This window comes from Sciurus vulgaris (genome assembly GCF_902686455.1).
Source record: "Sciurus vulgaris genome assembly, chromosome: 3".
NCBI lineage: Eukaryota > Metazoa > Chordata > Mammalia > Rodentia > Sciuridae > Sciurus > Sciurus vulgaris.
This window is the reverse complement of record NC_136463.1, coordinates 71,675,420-71,699,319: the sequence shown is the minus strand read 5'-3', so window position 1 is coordinate 71,699,319 and position 23,900 is coordinate 71,675,420.

Sequence of the window (23,900 nt, the reverse complement as noted above, 5' to 3'; positions counted from 1 at the left end):
AGCAGCTCAATTCACTATAGCCAAACTATGGAACCAACTTAGATGCCCTTCAACAGATGAATGGATAAAGGAAATGTGGTATATGTACACAAAGAAATATTACTCAACCATAAAGAAGAATGGCCTTTGCTGGTAAATGGATAGAACTGGAGACTAGCATGCTAAGTGAAGTAAGTTAATCCCAAGAAAACAAACGCTAAATGTTATCTCTGATGTGCATATGCTAACATGCAATGAGGAGATGGGAGAAGAGAAATTCATTGGATTATACCATGGGGAATAAAAGGAAGGGAGAGGAGATGGGAATAGGAAAGACAGTAGAATGATCTGAACATACCTTTCCTATGATTGTATATGAATACATGAAGAGTGCAACTCCACATACTGTACAACCACAAGGATGGATCCTAAGTTATACTCCATGTATGTATGATATATCAAAATACAATCTACTGTTTGTATATCTAAAAAGAGCAACAATAACAAAAAAGAACTCCTAGCAAATGACTAGGTCCTCACTAAACTTCCTGTTCTGAAGTCTACCACTTCACAAGTCACCCTGCCACCTAGAGGTCCCAACTTTTCCTAATACAGATCAAGAGCTGACAGTTCTCTCCAACATGTGTGATATAGACCTACTCTCAACAGACAAGCCAAAGATCAAAACAAACAGAAACAACTCAAAGGAATGCAAAAGATCTCTTAGATGGTATACAAGAAAATTTTTTTTCAGAATTTTCTAGTCTACTCTTAGTATACTCAGAAACATATGGGGCGATTTATCATTGGTTATGGTTCGGGTATGAGGTGTTCCCCAAAAGATCACATGTGAGAAGAAATGATTGGGTTGTAAGAGCCCTAGTCCATTCAGTGAACTGACCACCTGATGGAATTAACTGAGTGGTAACTAGAGGCAGGAAGGGTGTGACTTGAGGAAGTGGCTCACTAAAGGTGTGACTATGGGGTATATATTCTGTATATGGAGAGTGGGCTCTCAATCTCAATCTTTCTCTCTCTCTCTCTCTCTCTCTCTCTCTCCCCCCCCCTTTCTGATCACCATGTGAACTTCCTCCCTCTGCCACACTCTTCTTCCATGATGCTCAGCCTCACCTCGAGCCCCAAGAAATGGAGTTGACCTTCTATGTACTAAGACCTCTGAAACCATGAGCCCTTGAACAAACTTTTCCTCCTTTATTTTATTCTGGTTGGGTCCTTTAGTCACAGCAGCAAAAAAGCTGATTAAAACATCATTCATGGCAAAAGATCAGGATGATTTTTATAAGAATATTCAAAGAATAAAAGAGAACCTGTGGAAATAAATGCTAGCATAATTAATAACTCAACAGAATGATTAAAAATTGAAGGCAATAAACACAAAGAAAACAGGGTAAATTTTTTTAAATAAGGAAATTAGCAGATAAACTCACAGTAGTGCCAACATTCTGTGTTATGATTTGAATATGAGGTGTACTCAAAAGCTCCTGTAATAAATGCAGGAATATTCAGAGGTAAAATGATGAGAGCTATAATCTAATTAGTCCATCACAATTGAATGTACTGCCTGGGTGGTAATGGTAGGCAAATGGGGTGTGGTTGGAAGAGGTGTGTCACTGAAGGCATGCCTTAGAAGTTTTCATCTTCCCTATGACCCCCTTCCCCTTGCTCGCTCTCTCCTTCCTGGCCACCCTAAGCAGTGGTTTTCTGATGTGATGTTTTACTTCACCTTGGGCCCAGAGCAATAGAGTCTGCAAATCACAAACCAAAATAAACTGAAATCATGAACAAAAACAAACTTCGTTCTCCAAAAAAAAGAACAAAAATCATATGATCATCTCAAAGATGCAGAAAAGGTCTTTGATAAAATCCAGCACCCATTTATATTATAAACACTGGAGAAACTAGGAATAAAAGATATAAATGCACCTCAACATTATAAAGCTGTATATGACAAACCCAAAGCCAACATCACACTAAGTGGAGAAAAAAACTGAAAGTTTTTTTTCTAAAATCAGGAAGAGGATAGGGATGTTCACTCTCACAACTTCTATTCAACATAGTTATCAAAACTCTAGCCAGTGCAATCAGGCAAGAGAAGGAAATGAAAGGGATACAAATCAGAAAAAAAGTCAAGCCATCTGTTTCCATGATTCTATATCTAGAAGACTTCCACCAAAAGACTTCTAGAGCTAATAAGTAAATTCAGCAAAACAGCAGGATACAAGGTCAACACACATGAATCAATAGCTTTCTTATACTTTGACGGTAATTCAGATGAGAAGGAAATCAGAAAAAAACATCCCTTTCACATCAAAAATAAATAAATAAATAAATAAATAAAATAAACTACTTAGGAATTAATATAACCATAGTGTTGAAAGACCTCTACAATAAAACTATAGAACCCTGAAGAAATTGAAGAAGACTCTAGAAGATGTAAAGACCTCCCATGTTCCTGGATAGGCAAAATTATTATTGTTAAAATGCCCATTCTACCAAAAGCAGTATACAGATTCAAAGCAATTCCCATTAGAATATCAATAACATTCTTCACAGAACTTTAAAAAAAAAAAGTCAGAGCTGAAGAAATAGCTCATGTTGGAGAGCACTCACCTAGTAAGTCCTTGAATTCATTTGGAAGAATAAGAGAGCCAGAAAAGCCAAAGCAATTCTGAGCAAGAAGAGTGATATAGAAGGCCTCACACAATACTTGATTTCAAATTATACTACAGAGCTATAGTAACAAAGACAGCATGGACTGGTGTCAAAATAAACATGAAGACCAACAGAATACAATAAAAGACTCAGAGACAAACCCACACACTTTCAGCCATCTGATACTTGACAAAGATGCCAAAATATATATATTGAAGAAAAGAGAGCCTTTTTTAAGAAATGGTGTTGGGAAAACTGAATATTCATATATAGAAAATTGAAACTAGATCCCTAAGTCACTTTGTGCAAAAATCAAAACTTAAATCAAAATGGATCAAAGACTTACTAATTATACCAGAAACCTTGCAACTCCTGGGGGGGGGGGGGGGAGACAGTGTCAACACTATTATATTGATGCTGGCAACACTTCCTTAACAATACCCCTAGAGCTCAAAATAAAACCGAAACAATGAAAGGAATGACATCATATTTAAAAGCTTCTGCACAGCAAAGGAAATAAAGAGAGAGCCTACAGAAGGAGAGAAAAACTTTGCCTACTGCTCCCCTGAGCTAATATCCACAATAGATAAAGACCACAAAAAATTTAACACCAAAAAAGTAATAATGACAATAAATAAACCAATCAATAAAGGGGTGAAAGAATTAAACAGACATTCTCAAAAGAAGAAACACAAATGGACAACAAATATAGGTCGAACAAATATATAAAAAAAATTAGCAACATCATTAGCAAGCAAGGAAATGAAAATTAAAATTACACTATTATACATCTATATATGCTAAATATATAAAACACACAAACACACACACACATAAACACACACATAAACACACACAATGGAGTTTGTGGCAGGTGGAACCCGGGGCCCAGAGTTATGCCATGTGCATCTGAAGATGGCGACTGGCAGAGAGCAAACGGTGTTCTGAATATGCATGGAGAAAGGCAGAATGCGTTTACAATTGGCTGTATTATAATCAGTTCAGCTGCCTAGCACATGGACAGATATACTTTACATGTATGCTCGAGCGAGTGACTGCTTGACTTTTAACAGGATTGGATGGACATATCTGGTTACAATTGCTTATGCATGAGACTGCTTATATATTGAGGGTGTTATTTGAATAAATGGGAAGCTGCTTCATGAACTTCTAAAGAGTACGTGTCTTCTGTCCCGCTGGTCGGGCCATAAGTGCGAGGAGCGGCAGTTTTCCACAAGCGGTTTTCGGTAAGCAAAAAGACAAAGAAGCCGCGGTTTCCCATAAGAGAAGCCGTGTAGCGAGCCACTTGAAGCAGCCCTGTGGGCAAGCAGCCCCGGTTCCCGCAAGGGGTGGCCCGCCCGGGGAAGAAGCCGCGGCGTTCCATAAGTTGTGGCCCAAACTAGGATCAGACGAGAACTGGAAATTGGTGAGCGCTCAGGTATAAAAAAAAAAAAAAAAAACTGTTTCGCTAGCGTAATTAATGAGAAGGTTTCCCTATTTGAGGAAACGGTGGCCTTAAGGTTTTAACAGAAGATTCCCCTAGAGAGGGATTATTAACAGAAGATTCTCCTAGAGAGAGAATATATTGAAAGGCTGTCCCAAGAGACAGCGAAGGACGTCCTATAACAAATATGTGTAAATTAATGTTTGTGTTACCTTTTCTTGTTTGGTTTCTGTTTGTTGTTGTTATAGCATTGTGTATATTTGCTCATTTTTGTCTTCCAAAAAACCAAAATCTCAAAAACAGTTAAGAGAAGGGGAAAAGATATTAGAAACTGTAAAAAAAGAACAATCAAATCAAGCTTCTGAAAGAGAAAGTAGATGTTCAGACTCAGGAACAGGAGCAATCTGAGACAGAGCCGGAAAAAAAGTTACCTCAGTGGCATTTAACCCCTACCGCGCCACGCCCTCCGGCGTATAATCCAGACCATCGCCCTTTTTCAAGTTGTAAGGGTGCATTTACTTGCTGCACAGGGGAGGCCCCCAGACAGTGGGCTGATGTAGAACCTCAATCAGTGTTCCCAATACTCCCAGTATTTGAAGATCAAAACAATCAGAGATATCATCAAATATTAGATATAGACCTCTGTGCCTCCGCTAGAGCAGTATTAACTCCAGAGATGGGAGTGCAGCCAATACCAACTTCAGTTGTCGGCTCATTACCTAAAGGAACAGTGGGACTAGTTCTGGGGAAGAGTTCTGCTTTAAAAGGATTAAATATTGTCCCTGGAGTTATAGACCCTGATTTTACAGGAGAAATAAAAATCCTTGCTTCTTCACCAAGAGGTGTAGCAATAATAGCTCAGGGTGATCGCATAGCACAATTGTTGGTATTACCCAGTTGCTATGATCAATATCCATCAAAAATATTACTAAGGGAAATAAAGGGTTAGGTTGTACTGGCCAAAATATGGTCATGTTAACATGGGGTTTAAAAGATAGGCCTATGACAAAGTTAGTGATAGAAGGCAAAAGTTTTGAGGGCTTATTAGATACTGGGGCTGACAAAAGTATTATCAAAATTACAGAATGGCCAAAAGCCTGGCCACTTCACCAGGCAGATCAGACATTAAGGGGATTGGGTATGGCTTCCAATTCTAACAAAAGTGCAGCCATATTAAAATGGAAGGTGGCTAACCAGGAGTTATGTTCTGATACTGCCCGACATAATGCAGTTGTGGGAAATCCTCAATGAAATCTAAACATGCTGACAAGCCAAGGACCATATGAAGGGCAAGGTAATCAGATTAATTTCCACCCCGGTGTGTATCAACAAATTAACCCTCAACTTTTAATCTATCCTAATATGGATGATATTTTGCTAGCTCATAAGGAAAAACCTGTCTTAGAGCAATGTTATAATTCCTTACTAAAGTCACTTGAAAGATGGGGCTTACATATTGCCATTAATAAAGTACAAATCACAGACACCAAAAACTTCCTGGGATCTATCATAAATGCAACTATGGTTAAACCCGCAAAAATTACCATTCAGGTGGACGAGCTTAGAACTTTCAATGATTTTCAAAAACTTTTGGGTGATATTAATTGGATTAGACCTTACCTTCATTTACCCACCTCAAGTTTGGGCCCCCTGTTTGATATTCTTAAAGGTGATTCTGACCCTCTTTCTAAGTGAGTGCTTACCCCTAAGGCTCGAACAGCTCTCAAGCTTGTTGAAACAGCTATGGAAAAGGCTCATCTTGATCATATTGACCTAACTAAGCCTTTATCATTCATTGTCTTGGCCACAAATAAGTTACCCACAGGAGTGTTTTGGCAAAAGGGTCCTAATCTATGGGTTCACATGAATTATGCCCCTAACAAGGTCTTAGCCTTGTTTACTGAATCTGTGGCAGAATCAATCCTTAAGGCATTAAAAGTATCCCTTTCAACCTTTGGATCACATCCCTCGAATATCACTACTCCATATACTACTGATCAGATACAATATCTTATTAATAATTCAAATTCATGGGTGGTAGTCTTTACTAGTACTTCTGCTATATTTGACAATCATTTGCCATCTGATCCTCTTCTCCAATTTTGGAGTCAACATCCTATAATTTTTCCTAAAGTCACCCGAAAAGAACCTATTACAGGAGCTACCCTTATTTACTGATGGATCAAAAAATGGTACGGGTGCTATTACTATAGATAATGTTACAGAAACATTGTTGTTTAATACTCTATCTGCACAACAACCGGAACTATTAGTAGCTATAGATAGCAAATATGTTGTTATTAACTAGTATGATTTCCCTCACCTCCACTATTACTATTGGGCATGTTCGGGCTCATACTGGCCTTCCAGGTCCTTTGAGTTTACACAATGATTTAACAGACATGGCCACCAGAGATCCACACATCTTTAATATGCTTGAAAATGCAAAAACTTTTCATTCCAAATTTCACGTAAATGCTTCCACTCTACGCACACGCTATAAAATTACTAAGGCAACAGCACAAGACATAGTCAAGTCTTGTGCTAAATGTGCTACATTTATTCCTAACCCCTCGTTAGGAGTAAATCCAAAAGGGCTTCAGCCCAATCATATTTGGCAAATGGATGTAACTCATTATTCAGAATTTGGAAAACTACAATTCAATCATGTGTCTATTGATACCTTTTCAGGATTTATTATGGCCTCTGCTCTTACTGGAGAAAAAACCAAAGATGTAATAACACACTGTTTACACTCTTTCTCCATCCTAGGAGCTCCCAAACAAATTAAAACAGATAATGGCCCTGGATATATGTCCCAGGCCTTTAAACAATTTTGTTCCTCCTTTGGTATTCAACATGTCACAGGAATTCCCTATAATCCTACTGGACAAAGCATTGTTGAGCGTGCACATTTAACACTTAAAAACATGCTTTATAAACAAAAAGTGGGAATAGGGGCATCATACAGATCCCCAAAAGACAAATTGTCTGTTTTCTTGTTCATTTTAAATTTTTTAAATCTTGATTCTGAGGGCTGATCGGCTGCTGACCATCATTCAGAGCCTAATAAAAAGCATCTACCTCAAGTGCTCTGGAAGGACATTCTATCAGGACAATGGAAAGGCCCAGATCCGGTATTAATCTGGACCAGAGGGTCTGTTTGTGTTTTCCCACAGGACGCACAATCGCCAATTTGGGTGCCAGAGAGATTGGTCAAGGCCTCAACAGAGAACCAAAAACAGGAAGAAGATGAGGAGGCTTCTCCCGCTGATGGTGCTGGTGAATTCTCGCCAAATTAACAGAGGAGACTCGCGTGAACTATGGGGGATAGAAGATGTGGCCCTATCCTGTACCCCTTACCAACTCCTCTATTCTATATCCTCCTAACTTTACAACATTTGACCACATTTATGCAGTCTGCTGTTCTATGGGGAAAAGAATGGTTTAAGTTTTTGTCCAGGGGAGGTCTCTTGTGTGTTGTATCTGTCCTGTGCATATACAAAATGCATATACATCCGCACAGAAAAACAGCCATTATTCGCCAAGCTCTCGTCGCAATTGATGGTGGCCCACCCCCCAAGTCTGGTTTATGATGCTGGACCGGTAGCCAATGACGGGTAAGATTCATGGGGAGCTCATACCAACCTAAGACAGGAAATGAGAGCTAGAGCCTCATTGTCCAATGACGGGTAAGAATGTTGCTCTGCCATGGACAACCTAAGACAGGCATGGTCCCTTTTATAAACAGAAAGGGGGATTTGTGGCAGGCGGAACCCAGGGCCCAGGGTTAAACCACGTGCATCTGAAGATGGCAACTGGCAGAGAGCAAACGGCGATCTGAATATGCATGGAGAAAGGCAGAACGCATTTACAATTGGCTGTATTATAATCAGTTCAGCTGCCTAGCATGTGGACAGATATACTTTACATGTATGCTCAAGTAAGTGACTGCTTGACCTTTAACAGGATTGGATAGACATATCTGGTTACAATTGCTTATGCATGAGACTGCTTATATATTGAGGGTGTTATTTGAATAAACGGGAAGCTGCTTCATGAACTTCTAAAGAGTATGTGTCTTCTGTCCCGCCGGTCGGGCCGTAAGCGTGAGGAGCAGCGGTTTTCCGCAAGCAGTTTTCAGTAAGCGAAAAGACAAAGAAGCCGCAGTTTCCCGCAAGAGAAGTCGCACAGCGAGCCACTTGAAGCAGCCCTGTCAGCAAGCAGCCGTGGTTTTCCACAGAGTTTTGTTCTGCCATAAAGAATAAAATAATGACATTTGCTAGTAAATGAATGGAAATGAAGATTATGTTAAGTGAAATAAGCCTAACCCAGAAAATCGAGGGTTGATGTTTTCTGTCATTTGTAGAAGCTAGAGCAAGATAAGAGAAAGGAGATGGTGAGGGGGAAGCATAAGATATCATAAATAAATGGGGAATATCAGTGGAGTAGAAGAGAATGAGAGGGAGGAAGGATGGAAAAGGGGAAGAAATATGGATTGACTTTCACAAAATCATGTTATACGCATATATAAAGGTATCAAAGGGGATTTCAACTTTATGTATATGCAGAGATGCAGAAGACATGTTTGGGTAACCCTAAGATGGCAGCTGGCGTTGAGCCATGAGGTGGCACATAATTAATGTTAACACGGCGTGATCTACCTTTGCCTACTTAGTTAATGCTCCTCCGTGCTAGTGGTCAACAGATATTCCTCATTCTTTCTTGATTGGTACCAAGGGGCGTGACTCAATTATGCTAATCCTAAGCTGATTGGCTGCCTTAGGTATATAAGATACACCTATAGGAAGCACCAAGAATAACAGGATAAGCAGTTAGCAGGACAGATAAGCAATGGTTAAGCGGCACCTCTGAATGATGGCAGAATGCAGGTTGCAGATTGCAGAACAGAGAAGTAAAGCCACACCTCTAGATAGCAGAGTGAAGGACGCAGGATGCAGGATGCACCTTTAAGAAGAAGCAGCAGAACTAAGAAGTAGCATCTCTGAAAGTGTAGCCTCTCTGATAAGCAAAGATTCTCTCTTAAGCAAAGACTCTCTCTTGGGCAAAGCCTCTCTCTCTCCTCTCAAAGACTCTTTCTCTCTTATGCAAAGCCTTTCTCTCTCTCTCCTCTCAAAGCCTCTCTTCCTCTATAAACTAATGAACAAGCAAGAAAGTAGCCCACTAGAGAAAGATAGTAGAAGTAGTTCGTTTCCAGTCCACCTCCGATAAATACCCGCGCAATTGTTGCTGCAGGCGGTAACAATATCCGCAGGACTGTTGCCGTGGGCGGCAACACAGAAAGTATTGAACAAAGATAAATTAATAGGAGAGTAAAAGAAAGACCAGTAAAACAAAGGGAAGAGAAATAGGGACAGTGAGAAGAGGTGGAAAAGCAGGAGGAATGAGGTTTGAAATCAAATCCTTGCATGCATGATTTTGTCAAAAAGAACCCTGCTGTATATAAGTATAATGCTTTAGTAACAATAATTTAAAAGCCAGGTATGGTGGTGCACACCTGTAATCCCAGCAGCTGGGGAGGCTGGGGCAGGAGGATGGCGAGTTCAAAGCCAGGTTCAGCAACTTAGGGAGGCCCTAAGCAATTCAGTGAGACCCTGTCTCTAAATCAAATACAGAATAGGGCTGGGGATGTGGCTCAGTGTTCGAGTGCCCTTCAGTTCAGTCCCAGGTACAAAAAAAAAAAAAAAAAAAAAAAAAAAAAAAAAAAAAAAAAAAAACAAAGTTAAAATATTTTTAAAGAATACCTAAACTATAGGGAAAGTACAGAGAGGCTCAAGGTTGGGAAATGCCAGCTCGTGCTAGTCATACTTCTGGGGAAAGAAGCAGTAGGAAGGGACAGGGACAGCATGTCTCAATCTGTTTTCTTTCGTGAGTAACACAGTACACAGACTGGAAAAGTTATAAGGAAAAGAAGTTTATCATGGCTCATGGTTTGGTCCAAGTTTGAGGGGCCACATCTGGTAATGGCCATCTTGATGGCAGTAGCCCAAGGCAGTGCAAGGCTTCCCACAGCAGGAGACAAGCAGTCCTGTAAGCTTCTCTCCCTCTTATAAAAACCACCAGTACTCAATCATGGGATCCAACCTGAAGACCTTGTCTAACTCAGCCTAATCACTCCCCAAAGGCCCCACCTCCAAACACCACAGTCAGATTGTTTCCACCCTCTTTATGTCTTACAATGGGGATTAAACCCCAACACGAGATTCAGAGGGGACAAACCATGTTAAAACCAGAGCAAGGCCATTCAGCATCACCTCGCCTTCCTTCAGTTCCCACCAGTGACACTCCCACTGGGTCGGATTGAGAGATAAGGGCTGACGGAGGCACCCTCCAAAGGGAAACAGAGCTGCCCGAGAGGGCCTGGCCATGGGCCCCCTAACCAGGCTAGTCTCCTTCTGCCTGTGATCCTTTGAAAAGAAGCTCCCAGAGGCAGAGACTGGAGGCAGAGACCCCATCCATGCTGTACCTAGTACATGAATATTGTCAACCCATTTAGTAGATGAGAAAATATTGGCTTTGGGAGGTTAAGCAACCAGGACAAGGCCATGCAGCTAGTAAGGAACCAAGCTAAGGGCTGATGATAAGATCATGTTCCCTGCCACCCTCCCCTAGTAGGGCTGAGAGTAAGGCAAAGACTCCCAGACCTTACTAGAAAAAGACACAGGGAAAGAGGTAGTAGTGGCCAATGTCTGAAGTCAACAAACAGATTTGCTTGATCTGAAATGTAAACTATACTAACAAAGCATAACCTGGCCTTCCTTCTGGCTTCCATCGACTGACACTAGCCCTTTAGCTGGAATGGAGATGACAAATTCTAATAATTCTAAAAATAAAGGATAGCTGTCACTGCAGAATTCTAAGCTAGGGCCAAGCATTGTGGAGGGTTCATTGAAAACATTTGGCACTGATGTCTATCCCAGTCCCATGAGCTATTATTGTTGACTTCAAGTTACACATAGGTACTGAGATTAGCTGGGTTGGGTGATCTACCCAAGGTCACAAGCAAGCAGGACTCAACTCAGGCTATGCGGTTTCATGAACGTGGAGGTCCAAAGCCTGTGGCTTCTGTCTGCATGTTAGTATAGCTTGACTGCTGTCTGTGAGTCACCAATCATAGGCAGAATCCTGACGAACAGTGAGAAATCCAGCACAGGGAGCTGGGTCAGGCCTAAGGTTCAAGAGAACATGCATGGGGGCTTGGTGGTGCCAAGCACCCCTGGGAAGGGGAGGTATGGCAGGCTGGCCAAACAAGGCTTTTCCCCCAAAATGACAAATGCTCCATCAAGAACCTGCTGCCCATACCTGCTGCTGGGTACCTCACAGCCCTGCCCCTTGGCACCAAGGGCAAACATCCATCAGGACACCAGGTAGGAAGCTGCCTGCTACAGGCCAAAGTGCCTCACCCTGGGCTGACTCCTGGTGGTTGCCCACCTGCTTCCACCCTCCAGTTTCTCCAAAGTGATAGAATATCAGAAACCTCTACAGACTCTTACCTTCCCCCACCTCATTTCCCAACACATTTTCTGCCAAGCCCTAGGAGACACTTAATATGATCCTTTTCTATTTCAGCCACAGAGGTTTGTGGGGTTTTCAACAATAACAACAAAAATTCTCCCTTCATTCATGCATTCTTTCATTTATTTGTTCATTTAGCCAATCTTTCTTGGTCCTCTAGATCCAGTGTCAAGATCATGGATGAGGAGTCTTCCTTCACCACTCACTGCTGTGTGACTACAGATAAGTTTATTGACCTTTCTGGGCTCAATTTTCTTGCCTGTAAAACAAAAATAATTAACCACTGGTACTGCAGAGGATTGTTGTAAAGTTTAAATGAGCTCTCATATACTTGGGACACAGTAAGTGGTGTGGAAGTGCTATTCATAAATGCTATTTATTATTATTATTATTATTATTATTATTATTATTATTGTCATTGTTGATGCTAACCCTACCACATGGGCCAGTAGGCACACAGGTGCTGGGAAAATAAATATAACCCTTAATTCCAAGGAGCAGCATGTCAAACTGTGAGACAGACAAGACAAAGGACCACAGTAGCAGTCAGTGACAGGTGCAGGGCAGGGAAGAGAGCCCAGGGGTGTTCCATGGAGATATCAATCTGCATTTAAGTAAGATTCACCCCCCCACACCACCTTGTCAGGGACCAAAATCCCTCTCCTGCTGCTGGTCTCCATTATAATGGACAAATCCACCTCTTTCTTCCACATTCTTGAAAAATGCAAAATGCATGACCCAGGGGTGGTGATATTGACATGCTCCCTTTTGGAAAAGAGAATATAGCAGCAGTCACAGCTAAGGACTGGGAGGTAAGTGGGAATATCTTCGAAAACCGGGGAGGGCAGGTGGAGAACAGCAGAGACCCCCGTCATGTCTGATGTTGCCAAGGAAATGAGTGCACATTCTGCCTACCTGCCTGCCTCCCCTAGTCCAGAGTCCCACCTCTAGTTCTGAGTTCTGACCAGAGGTGAGGCCAGGAAGCGTGGACCTTTCACCAGGGAAGGCTGTCTTTTAATGCTTACAAAGGCCCGAGACCTGATTAGCAGCATCCCAGGATGCCTCGTGGGGAGGAGGGTGGGCTTGGATTGCCTGGAAGGGCAGCTTTCCAAAAAGCCTGAACCTCTGCTCCTTGGACAATGGGGTGGGGTCTTTCCCCCCTGGGTTCAGGAGTCCCTGCCTGCTTCTCTTCCTATCATCTCCTTCTGCACAGCCCTCCCCCAGGTTTCCAGAAGTCTGCAGTCCCTACCCTTTCTGAGCCTTTACCTCCAAGGGTCACAACTACCAAAATACTTTCCTGAGAAAGTCCAGTTTCCCAAGTGTTTCCTTAGCCTCTACAATGAAGGGTCATGGAAAATAATATTCCTGCAACATAGCCCCCGGAGAAAAATGGAGAGAGGTGTTGCTGGGGAGGAGGGAGGGGAAACCAGCCAAGGAAAAATGGGCCCTGGGGGAAAGGGGCAGATACCAAACACTGGGCCCTAAACCATGACTTTCCTCCATGGCTAATTAGTCCTGAATGGAAGCACAGCAAATACCAATGGGCAAGATTGAGTATTCATCCTGGGATCCGGACTCTTATCTCCCCAGACAACACTGAGTTTCAACCTTTCACAACTACCTTCCTAAATTAGAGTTTAAACCTCTTCAACTAGCCCCTGACGGTCAAAACTGCACGTACACAGCTCCCAATGATTACATCATTGTGCCCTATAAAACCAAAATCCCCTCTGTAACTGGGGCCATTTTCTCCATCTGGAAAATGGGCCCCAGTTGTGCCCGAGTCCACGAAGGAATAAAGGCTTCTCTGAATCCCTGGAGGTCTGCCTTCCGTCCTTTTGAGCTTACAGTTTGTTTCCTTGACTAGAAATGGGTGTAAGGTAAAATCAACCCTTCCCCTTATCCATTTCCATTCCTCTGCAGTTAAGTCAAGCAGATGGTAAGACCTGGGAGTGACTGTTGAGACTCTGGCACCCCTGTGGTCCTCTGAGGTCGGGGTCCCCCACGCCTCTGCTTATGCTACGGCTGAACCCCCAAACTGTGCACACACCACCCTGTGGAAAGAGACCCCCCACACCCTCTGAGTCCACTTTGGCTGAATGGCTGGCAGTATGCAACCCATAACCAACCCCAACTCTGGGCTAGGTTTTTGCGGCCTATGCTACATGTCGGTGCAAGGACTTGTACCCTTTATTGGTGCTGGAAGCATTCTCTTTCTGACCCCCTTCCCACATCCTTGCCATCCTCTCCCTAATCCCTCCCTTCCTGATACTCTGCAGACCTGTGGATCAGAGACCCCTTTTATTTGCATTTTGCTCCTGCACCCAACACCGGCCTTTAAATTCTCCAGAGAGGTAAAATTCTGTCCATCCGTCCGTGTGCATCTGTCCATTTGTCCATCCGATCTTTGGCAGATAGGCACCCTGCCCTGAAACACAGCCTTTTGGCTCATGGACCCCAGGAGTCCCTCCACCATTGAAATTGGGGCAAATATGTTCCTCCATTTCTGTTGCACTGTCCAGCTTGGTGTCAGGAAGAATCCAGGGGATGCTTTGGTGTCAATCTGACACTCCGTCCACACCTACCCCCACAACATGGGAATTAGTCAGTCAATTACTTCAAAATCAAAAGCCTCTTTAAGCTCAGCACTCAAATTTGGCCACACTACAAATTAGATAATCTGCACCAATGACCCAAATATGGAACATTTGATCAAGAAATTCTCCAAAAATTAAAAAAAATATATTTATTTCAAAATGGCAAATGAAGTGAGGTCCCAGCCCAAAGTTATGTAAAAAGTCTTATTTGAAGCCTCTACCCAAAACTTACCTATGGAGCAAAAATATAACCTGCTTAATACTGAGAGAGAGAAAAAAAAAAAAAAAAAACCCTAACCAGCCCAACAGCCGGTGGATTCTCAGTAAGGAGTGTGATATAGCAGCCCCATTCCTCAAAAGTAGTGGGAGATAGTGTTTCATGATTTTCTGTGTTCAAACCTGACCTGATTACCATCCAGGGGAAAAGGGGTTAAAAAGCCCTAGGCATCAATTTCTCTTGCCTAGCCTTGCTGAGGCCTACGTTGGAATGTAAGCCAGCAGGTTTAGCAAGGCACCATCTCCCTCCCTCTCTCTCTCTCTCTCTCTCTCCACTCCCACCCCCACCTTTCTCTCTCTTGCTCACTCTCTCATCCTATTTTACTAAAATAATTAATGGCCATTATCATTTTTTCTTCTAGGAGTCTTGTTTTGTTTTGTTTTTCTTAAATACTATATTTTTTGAGCTCACAATTTTGATCCTACATACCTACATTAATTTTTTTTTCTGATCAGTTCTATTTTTATTCAACTCTAGAGTTTGTTTTATTTTTTTGTATTGTATTGTATTTTTTTGACATCTAAAACATTGCAGTGGAGATTCACCTGCAAAAAGCTAAGAGGTTCAGTTTATATTGGGTACACAGATGACAATATAAAGGTATATATCCATTATCGCTAGGATTTTTCTTCAACAAGGAAGAGGTGAATGCTGTCCAATACACTTGTCTGATACCTTGATTCTTATAGTTAAAAGTAAGTAGATTTGACATACATAGGATTAATCTTCATAAATGTGTTTCTTAGAAACATGATTAATTTACAAAGTTAATATGCTAACAAATATGATTTAACTTCTTGAATTCCTTGGGGTGATATCTTGAATGTTGTTTGTGTTTTCATAAATTCATAAACAAACACATGTGATTCTATGTACAAAGGGATCCAAAAGTTTCAACTGTTTCAACTAGAGTACTGTAAATAACATAAAGTATTTATTCTTTTTTTCTATTTTAAATTTTTTTTTATTTTTACAGAATGCATTTTGATTCATTGTACACAAATGGGGTACAATTTTTTTGTTTCTATGGTTGTGCACAATGTGGATTCACGCCATTCATGTAATCATACAAGTACATAGGGTAATGATGTCTGTCTCATTCCACCATCTTTCATACACCCACTCCCTCCCCTCTCTCATTTCCCTCTACATAATCTAAAGTTCCTCCAATCTTCTCTTACACCCTCCATTATGATTCACTTATCAGGGAAAACATTTGGCCTTTGGTTTTGGGGGATTGGCTTATTTCACTTAGCATGATATTCTCCAAATCCATCCATTTATTTGCAAATACCATAATATTATTCTTCTTTATGGCTGAATAATATTCCATTGTGTATATATACCACAGTTTCTTTATCCATTTATCTGGGGTTTTTTTTACCAGTTTATTTTTATTTACCCAGAGCAGTCATTGATTAGTCTTATATATAGATTTCTTGTAGCCACATATAAGATATTTAAAGCACATTTAAAGGAAAATACAATTCATTGCACCTTGTGTTTTTATGCTGTGATTAGAAGATACATTGTTTCTATCAAAAGATATTTAATATTGTTAGGATTATGTCATATGAGGGCGTTCTAACCAATCAGATGTTTAGAAAATATTTTTGGTAGGTCTTTCTAAAAGCATTGGAAGTATTATGTTCATCTAAATACTGTTGAATTCTGTCTCCTAGAAATCCTGGGCTGACTCCCATCCCATGCACTAATGTTTCCACTATTTGTAAGGTAATATGCAGCGAGGATGTTTATAGCCTCACATATGGAGATGTGTCTCACATATGTGCTAGATCTTTTTTTTTAATCCTGATTAAAGTAATTTATCTAAATTCAAAAATTTCATAAGAGTTGTTTCAGAATGTGAACAAAAAGGGGTCAACAGATGGGAAAGGGAAAATAGAAGGTACTAGGTATGGAAATGTATTCAGTAGAAAAAGAGAAAATGTTTCTGGGTAAGAAAGTCTTTGTGTGATGAAATATGTGAGGGTTTAAGTAAGTGCTAAGAAAGTCTGTGTGTAAGTAAAGGGCAAATTTCAACAAGTTTGCATGTAATTAAGTTGGTTATATGTATGTGAGACAATCAGTTAAAGCTATTTTCCTAAGGTCAAATACTAATGTACTGATATAAACCAAAGTTTAATCCATATGTTGAACTGACAAGGATTTCTTAAAAACACTAATTTACTCTTAACACTATATTGTTTTATTCTTTAAAACAATTGGTCTTAAAGAAATTAGGGTTTGTACAATTATGGTTAAACAACAACTGTTAGAGTATTATGCTACATTACAGAGTCTAAATTTCCCTTTAAAAACTAAACTTGGTTAATATAAAAACATCAGTATAGCATACTAAATGTGTTCATTTCTTCCGGGTATACAACTCTTGAAAGCAGAAAATTTAAAAGAATATTTTTATCAAGCTGCTGTTCTCCAAACTGAACTTGTCTGTAATGGTAATTTTAAGCTTATAAGAACAGTGAATTTTATTGGGGATTTATTTATATCATTTAATGTTCTGCAACTGGACCTGAGCCTTATGTCACCTTCTACACTGTGATAAAAATGTGACTATATTTCTAAAAGATAATAAGAGCTTGATCTGTTTAAAGGTTTATATCATAAAACAGAAAAGCATATTGTCACTTTGCCACACAAAAGGAAAGTTAAAAGTTCCCTTAGCCTTTCTTTGATTTATGTTTTAGATATAATTACATCGTGTTAACTAATGTTCACAGAGACTCAGGAAGCAATATATGTAAACTTCTTAAAATGACATTTAAGAAAGAGGCAAAGATCAGCTTCAGAACTAGAACCCTTTACCTAAGATTTATGAAGAGCCCCACCTTACCTGAGATAAGGCTCTGCCTCCCACCTCACTGCGTGTTAAAATGACTCCAAAGTAGGCCAGACTCCAGCTCATTTAAAGTTGTATTCAAAAGATTTATTTTTGTTGTGATCTCAAATAGGAGATATAATGTATAACTCAGTTGAGATTCAAGATAGCTATCATGCAAGCTGAATATATTTTTACTCTTGCTAATTTCATTTTGTAAAACTTACCTGTTAATGTTTTGCAGAGGTACTGCTTCAAGAACACACAACCTAGGTTAACTTGAGATAATAAGCCATCACCTACAGGACAGATAGTATATAATGGTAATTTCCATTACCATTATATATAATACAGACCCCGGTTAAATGAAAGGATAAATGACTATAAGGTTATAGATATTAAAGTTAAAGTTCAGTAGTACTCTTACTTTAAGACTAGTGAAACTGACTTGCTGGATTTTTTAAGATCAAGTTTAAGATCAAGATTAACACAAAAGGGTCAAAAAAATCAGTATTTGGCTCTTGCCCTCTGTGTCAGCCTGAGCCCATGGAATGGGAGAACTTCTCTAAGGAGCTTTGCAACTCTGGGCCACATGACCTCATGATCAGGGAGATTAATTAGACTACTGGAGAACAGAAAGACAATCAGTGCACCTGTGGCAAAGAGAAGGTTCATTGGATAAAGGAGACATCCTTAATACTTCCAAGGGAAACCACTTCATCAAGGAAACCCTAGCTAACAGATGGCACTAAAAGAACTAAGAAGCTGCTCTCAAGCTCCCCAAGAGTGACCCCTGTGGAAACTCAGCTAACTTTTAACAGCAGATGGAAACAAGGTCAATTTGACCAGCTTGGTCTTGAATACCTAGAAAAAACAGTTATAACCAAAATACAGTCACACCTGAGCATTTAAAAGAAACATAATAGTTCCTTTAATGGAACTTAAGACCTACACTTGTGTCAGTCCCACAGTCCTGATGCCCCCCGAATTCTGAGGGTTTTTTCCTTTGGGAGACTCATATTTATCCCTGCCTACCAAAATTACTCCTCAACCTGACACTTTACCGCCCAACCAACGCCTACCGATTCCAAGAACAGCACACACCAGACGTACTCATAGGGCTAAAACATCCACCAGGATTAACAGGAGCAGCAGGGTTAGGAACCTCTTTTCACTATACAAATAGCACAGGTTATTGCAGATATCCAACAGGTCACTGATTTGGTACTAACTTTACAAACTCCATTGGACTTCCTGACATCTGTCATCTTACAATGAATCAGGGAAGATTGCTGTTTCCACATAAACCAATCAGGAGTGATGAGAGACAAGGTTAAACAGTTTTAGGACCACCTGGAATATGGAAAATAAGTCAGACTCAGTCGCCTTTTCAAATCTCAGTAATTTTCAATATAATAAGTTTAAAATGTTACCCACCTTAATATTTCCTTTCTTAAGGAGTCCTATCTCACAGCAGGTATATTAAATACCTATGTTTTATTGTCTGGACTTATTCAAGTACCATATAATGCCTCACAAAACGTATGTTATGTTAAAATGTGAAAATTGAAAACTGTATGTTTCAACATGTGTCAGTCAGAGAATATGATAAAGTTTGGGACAAACTATTATGTTTCCCAAAACATAACCCACCCCAGTAACCACCTGGCTCCCTGTAAAAGTGCTAACTGTTGCATCTGGGGGCTAGCAGCTGACATTGTTATCGTGGCTGGGATAATCGCCTCTGCATCTACTGCGGTGGTGGCATTGCACCAGCAGGCACCACAACTCATTTCCTTCAGTAATTTCAAAAATTTTACTGAGACCTGCAAACTCAAGTACATATTGATCAGGGACTTGATTCTTTTCATGATGCTGCTTTAGATGTGTTAAAATTACAATCTCAGTTTCTTTATCCACTCATCAATTGAAGGGCATCTAGGTTGGTTCCACAGTCTGGCTATTGTGAATTGAGCAGCTATGAACATTGATTGTGGCTGTATCTCTGTAGTATGCAGATTTTAAGTCCTTTGGGTATAGGCCAAGGAGTGGGATAGCTGGGTCAAATGGTGGTTCCATTCCAAGTTTTCTAAGGAATCTCCACACTGCTTTCCAGAGTGGCTGCACTAATTTGCAGCCCCACCAGCAGTGTATGAGTGTACCTTTCTCCCCACATCCTCGCCAACACCTGTTGTTGCTCGTATTCTTGATAATCGCCATTCTAATTGGGGTGAAATGGAATCTTAGGGTGGTTTTGATTTGCATTTCTCTTATTACTAGAGATGTTGAACATTTTTCCATATGTTTGTTGATTGCTTGTAGATCTTCTTCTGTGAAGTGTCTATTCATTTCCTTAGCCCATTTGTTGACTGGACTATTTGAATTCTTGGAGTAGAGTTTTTTGAGTTCTTTATAGATTCTGGAGATTAGTGCTCTATCTGAAGTATGATTGGCAAAGATATTCTCCCACTCTGTAGGCTCTTTCTTCGCATTGCTGATAGTTTCCTTTGCTGAGAGAAAGCTTTTTAGTTTGAATCTATCCCAGTGGTTGATTCTAGCTTTTATTTCTTGTGCTATGGGAGTCCTGTTAAGGAAGTCTGGTCCTACAATGGAATATTACTCAGCCATAAAGAATGATAAAATTATGACATTTGCAGGCAAATGGATGAAATTGGAGAATATCATGCTAAGTGAGATAGGCCGATCTCAAAAAGCCAAAGGACGAATGATATCGCTGATAAGTGGAGGATGACACATAATGGGGGGGAGGGAAGGGTTAGAGTTAGGGTTAGGGAGGGGGGCAAGTATGGAGGAAGGAACTACTGTATAGAGGGTAAAGAGGGGTGGGAGGGGTGGGGGGAAGGGAAAAAATAACAGAATGAATCAAACAACATTGCTCTATGTAAATTTATGATTACACAAATGGTATGCCTTTACGCCATGTACAAACAGAGAAACAACATGTATCCCATTTGTTTACAATAAAAAAAAAATAAAAATAAAAATAAAAAAAAAAAAAAAATTACAATCTCAGGTTCTGGCCATTGTCCATACAAGAGCATCTACTCTTAATAGTGAAAAAGTTTGGGACTGTTTAGCTAAAGGAATTTCTTCTCTGAACCCTTTTAAATACTTTTCTACACATGTAACCAGTATTTACTGGTTACAACTGTACTGTAAATTTTATCTCCTATAATATAAAGCTGCTCCCCCGTCCTTCACCCTGCATTCATTTCCCCACCTCCCAACTATTTGTCAGTCTGTGAACATCCTAGCTAGCTATTGGTTCATCAGTCAGCTTGCAAGCATCCTTCTCCGTTATTGGTCCCATTAACCCGCGTAATTTGACTGTTTAAGGATAGCACCCCGCTATTTTCTCTCTCTCTTCTCTTCTCCTGACTTTCATGCTGTCTCCTCCATTTCACTCTCCTGAGCGTGAGCCCTTTCTCTTTTCCTCTCATTTTCTCTCTCACCCTGCAGGGAGCCACTCTGTGTGCTTAATAAACTCCCTTATGTGATTTCCCATGTCCGGCACAGTTTTCTGGGCTCTCACATCTCCGTTTTTGTTTTGCATAGTTTGTCAAGCAGGATGGAGGCGGTTAAAACATCGGGAAATTATGGTTCCAAAGTTAATCATGCTTGCTATGCTTCAGAGGACCCAAACTCCTGAGAGTGGAGAGTGCACCCTAAATTTGAATGGAACACAACGGCCTTGATAAGGAAAATAGGGTCCCACATATGTTACCTGCTACACACTTGAGGTGTATGATTCCTGGCATTTTAGAAGAACATGTCCTGTTTTGACCCTGGAAGATTGTTTTCCTAGCACTGCAAGTTAATTAATGCTCACCTTTCTTATAATGACCTTTCTCCTCCCTATTCTTGGTTTTGTGCAGATGTCGTTTCTTAGTGAGGTAGCCAGCCCAGCTCAAATTGCCTCCCAGAACACGGTCCTCCCACAGTCCCAGCCGGACTTTCTGAGACCACAAAAGGAGGACTCCGCCTACAATGACCTCAAGGATTCCCTCCCCCATGTCTCTCCCCACCAGGGTCTCCATGCTCCATTCCAGAACTCTGGAAGAAGGGGTGCCCCCACTTCACCCCTTCTCAGCTCAAAGCAGCCAGATCTGACTCAGCACCCCAATTCTTTCTCCCCTTTCAGAGTCTGGAATGAAGGGTCATGGAAAATAATATCCCTGCAACATAGCCCCCAAAGAAAAGTGGAGAGAGACATGGCCGGAGAGGAGGAAGGGGAAACTAGCCAAGGAACAATGGGTCCTGGGGGAAAGGGGTGGATACTGAATGCTGGGCACTAAAACGTGACCTTCCCCCAAGGTCAATTAGTCCTGAACAGAAGCACAGCAAATACCAATGGGCAAGATTTGAGTACTCATCCCTGGGATCTGGATTCTTACCTCCCCAGACAACACTGAGTTTCAACCTTTCACAACTACCTTCCTAAATTAGAGTTTAAACCTCTTCAACTAGCCCCTGACGGTCAAGACGGCACATACACAGCTCCCAATGATTACATCATTGAGCCCTATAAAACCAAAATTCCCTCTGTAACTGGGGCTGTTTTCCCATCTGGAAAAGGGCCCCAGCTGTGCCCGAGTCCGTGAAGGAATAAAGGCTGCTCTGAATCCCTGGAGGTCTGCCTCCTGTCCCTTTGTGCTTACACACTGGACAGCAGTTATGATAACAGTGATGACACAGCAGGCTTCCTCGAGTCTTCTTAAAATCTTTCTTGGTCCTCACCACCCACAGGAGAGAGTTCCAACCAGCTGGCCAGGCAGGCAGGGCTTTTCCATGCTCCCCTCATTTGGGTTGTAGGATCGCTCCTCACTTTGGGTCCACCAGAGCTTCTTCACTGTCCTTTCTTCCAGCCCCAGCTCAGGTGCCACACCCTCCAGACAAATGCCCTGGCCCCTTTCTCCCTAAACATCCTGACTTCTGCTTCCATAGCACTCTGTCCTTGCACCTTAGAGGTGCATCCCAGTGCAGCAAGACACACTCAAAACTTCCGAACTCCCTAAAAATGAATGCAAACGCACCACCCACTTCACACTGAGAAACGATGATTTTACTGAACATTGAAGGAACAGCCAAAGATATGCCACAAGCAGAAACAGAATAAAACCCCCTTTATTTGGCTTTGGTTCTATGCTTTTCCCATGAAACACCACCCCTCCCATCCAGCCTGCTCATTCCCCTCCTCTCTTCCACTCCAGGTCCTTCAGTTCTGCTCTCAGCAGCCTCCACCCCTCAGGCTGCAGCAAAGACACTGCCAGGGCTCACCTGCAGAGCTGGACCTCCGGGAGCACACGTGCACACCCTGCACCCAACTTCTGGCATCTCTCACTGTTCTTGTTGACTTCGCCCTTGAGTATGCACTGTGGGAACTCCAGCAGGCTCTGGGTGAATGACACCATAAGCCTCCAGAATTGCTTGGGTTTCTGAGTTTGTTAAGCAAGTGAGAGAAACGTGATGTTCATCAACCAGTGTGATCTCTCTCATGGGATGTTATAATAAGAACATAAGATTTCTGCCCAGTGAGATAGGATCTTTTCTTTTCCCTTGCACACCCAGAGCAGCATCAGAGCTTGGTGGTGAGGGACTCTGCCCCAGCAGAGTCAGAGGTAGACACCCAGCACAATATCAGGCTGCCTCTGCCTCCTGCCCCCGAGACTGCTGTTTCCAGTGCAAAATAAATATGCCCTGAACTCAATGAAATCAAGGTCAGTTTGTGGGCATTGTTATGTCTTGAAGGCAAGGAATACTGTTCTAGAAACGTGAACGTTCATGCACCTGAGCAGGTGCACGTTCTGCCAGTAATCAGTGCAGCCCAGTCATAAGACAGAAGAAATAATGCATGCTTTTCCAAAGAGTCAACACCAAGCCCTCATATATGCTAAGACTTACCTCAGGGACCACTGGGGCCAGAGAATATTGGGGACCTGGCAGTGGACACAAGAGACTGGGGAAAGTGAGAAAATGGCAGAAGGGACTAGACTGGGTCCCATCCCAACTCCCCAGCAAGCAGACAGCAAGTAGCAGAATGCCCCAGCATGGTCCTTGGAGGAACATGAATAAAGATAAAGCCCAAAGACAGCCTGACAGTCTCTCTCATGACAAGCCTGTAAGCTCGTCACACATTCTCTTCTCCATACACACCCCCTATCCCTGGTGTGAAGGGCCTCTCATGACACATTTCTTTCCATCTAGAGGGTGCTTGGGGAGGATGACAGGTGGTAGGATCTAAAAATAACCTCATCTTCTTTCTAAAACACCATGAAAAGGGGCTCAGCAGGAAAGTCCCACACTGAAATGTTATTATTATCAATTATAGTGACACTTTTCAGTAGTACAATCCTTTGTGATATTTCAAAGCACATTGGCATCTGCTCTTTTGTTTGGTTCTTGCCAGATCCCTTTGCAAGACAGGGCTGTGACCCCCATCTCTGTCTGACAGGGGAGGATTGAGACATGGACTTCCAAGGCTGGCCCTAGGCCACACAAGAAGGAGTGACCTCCACAGACCTGGTCCCCCTG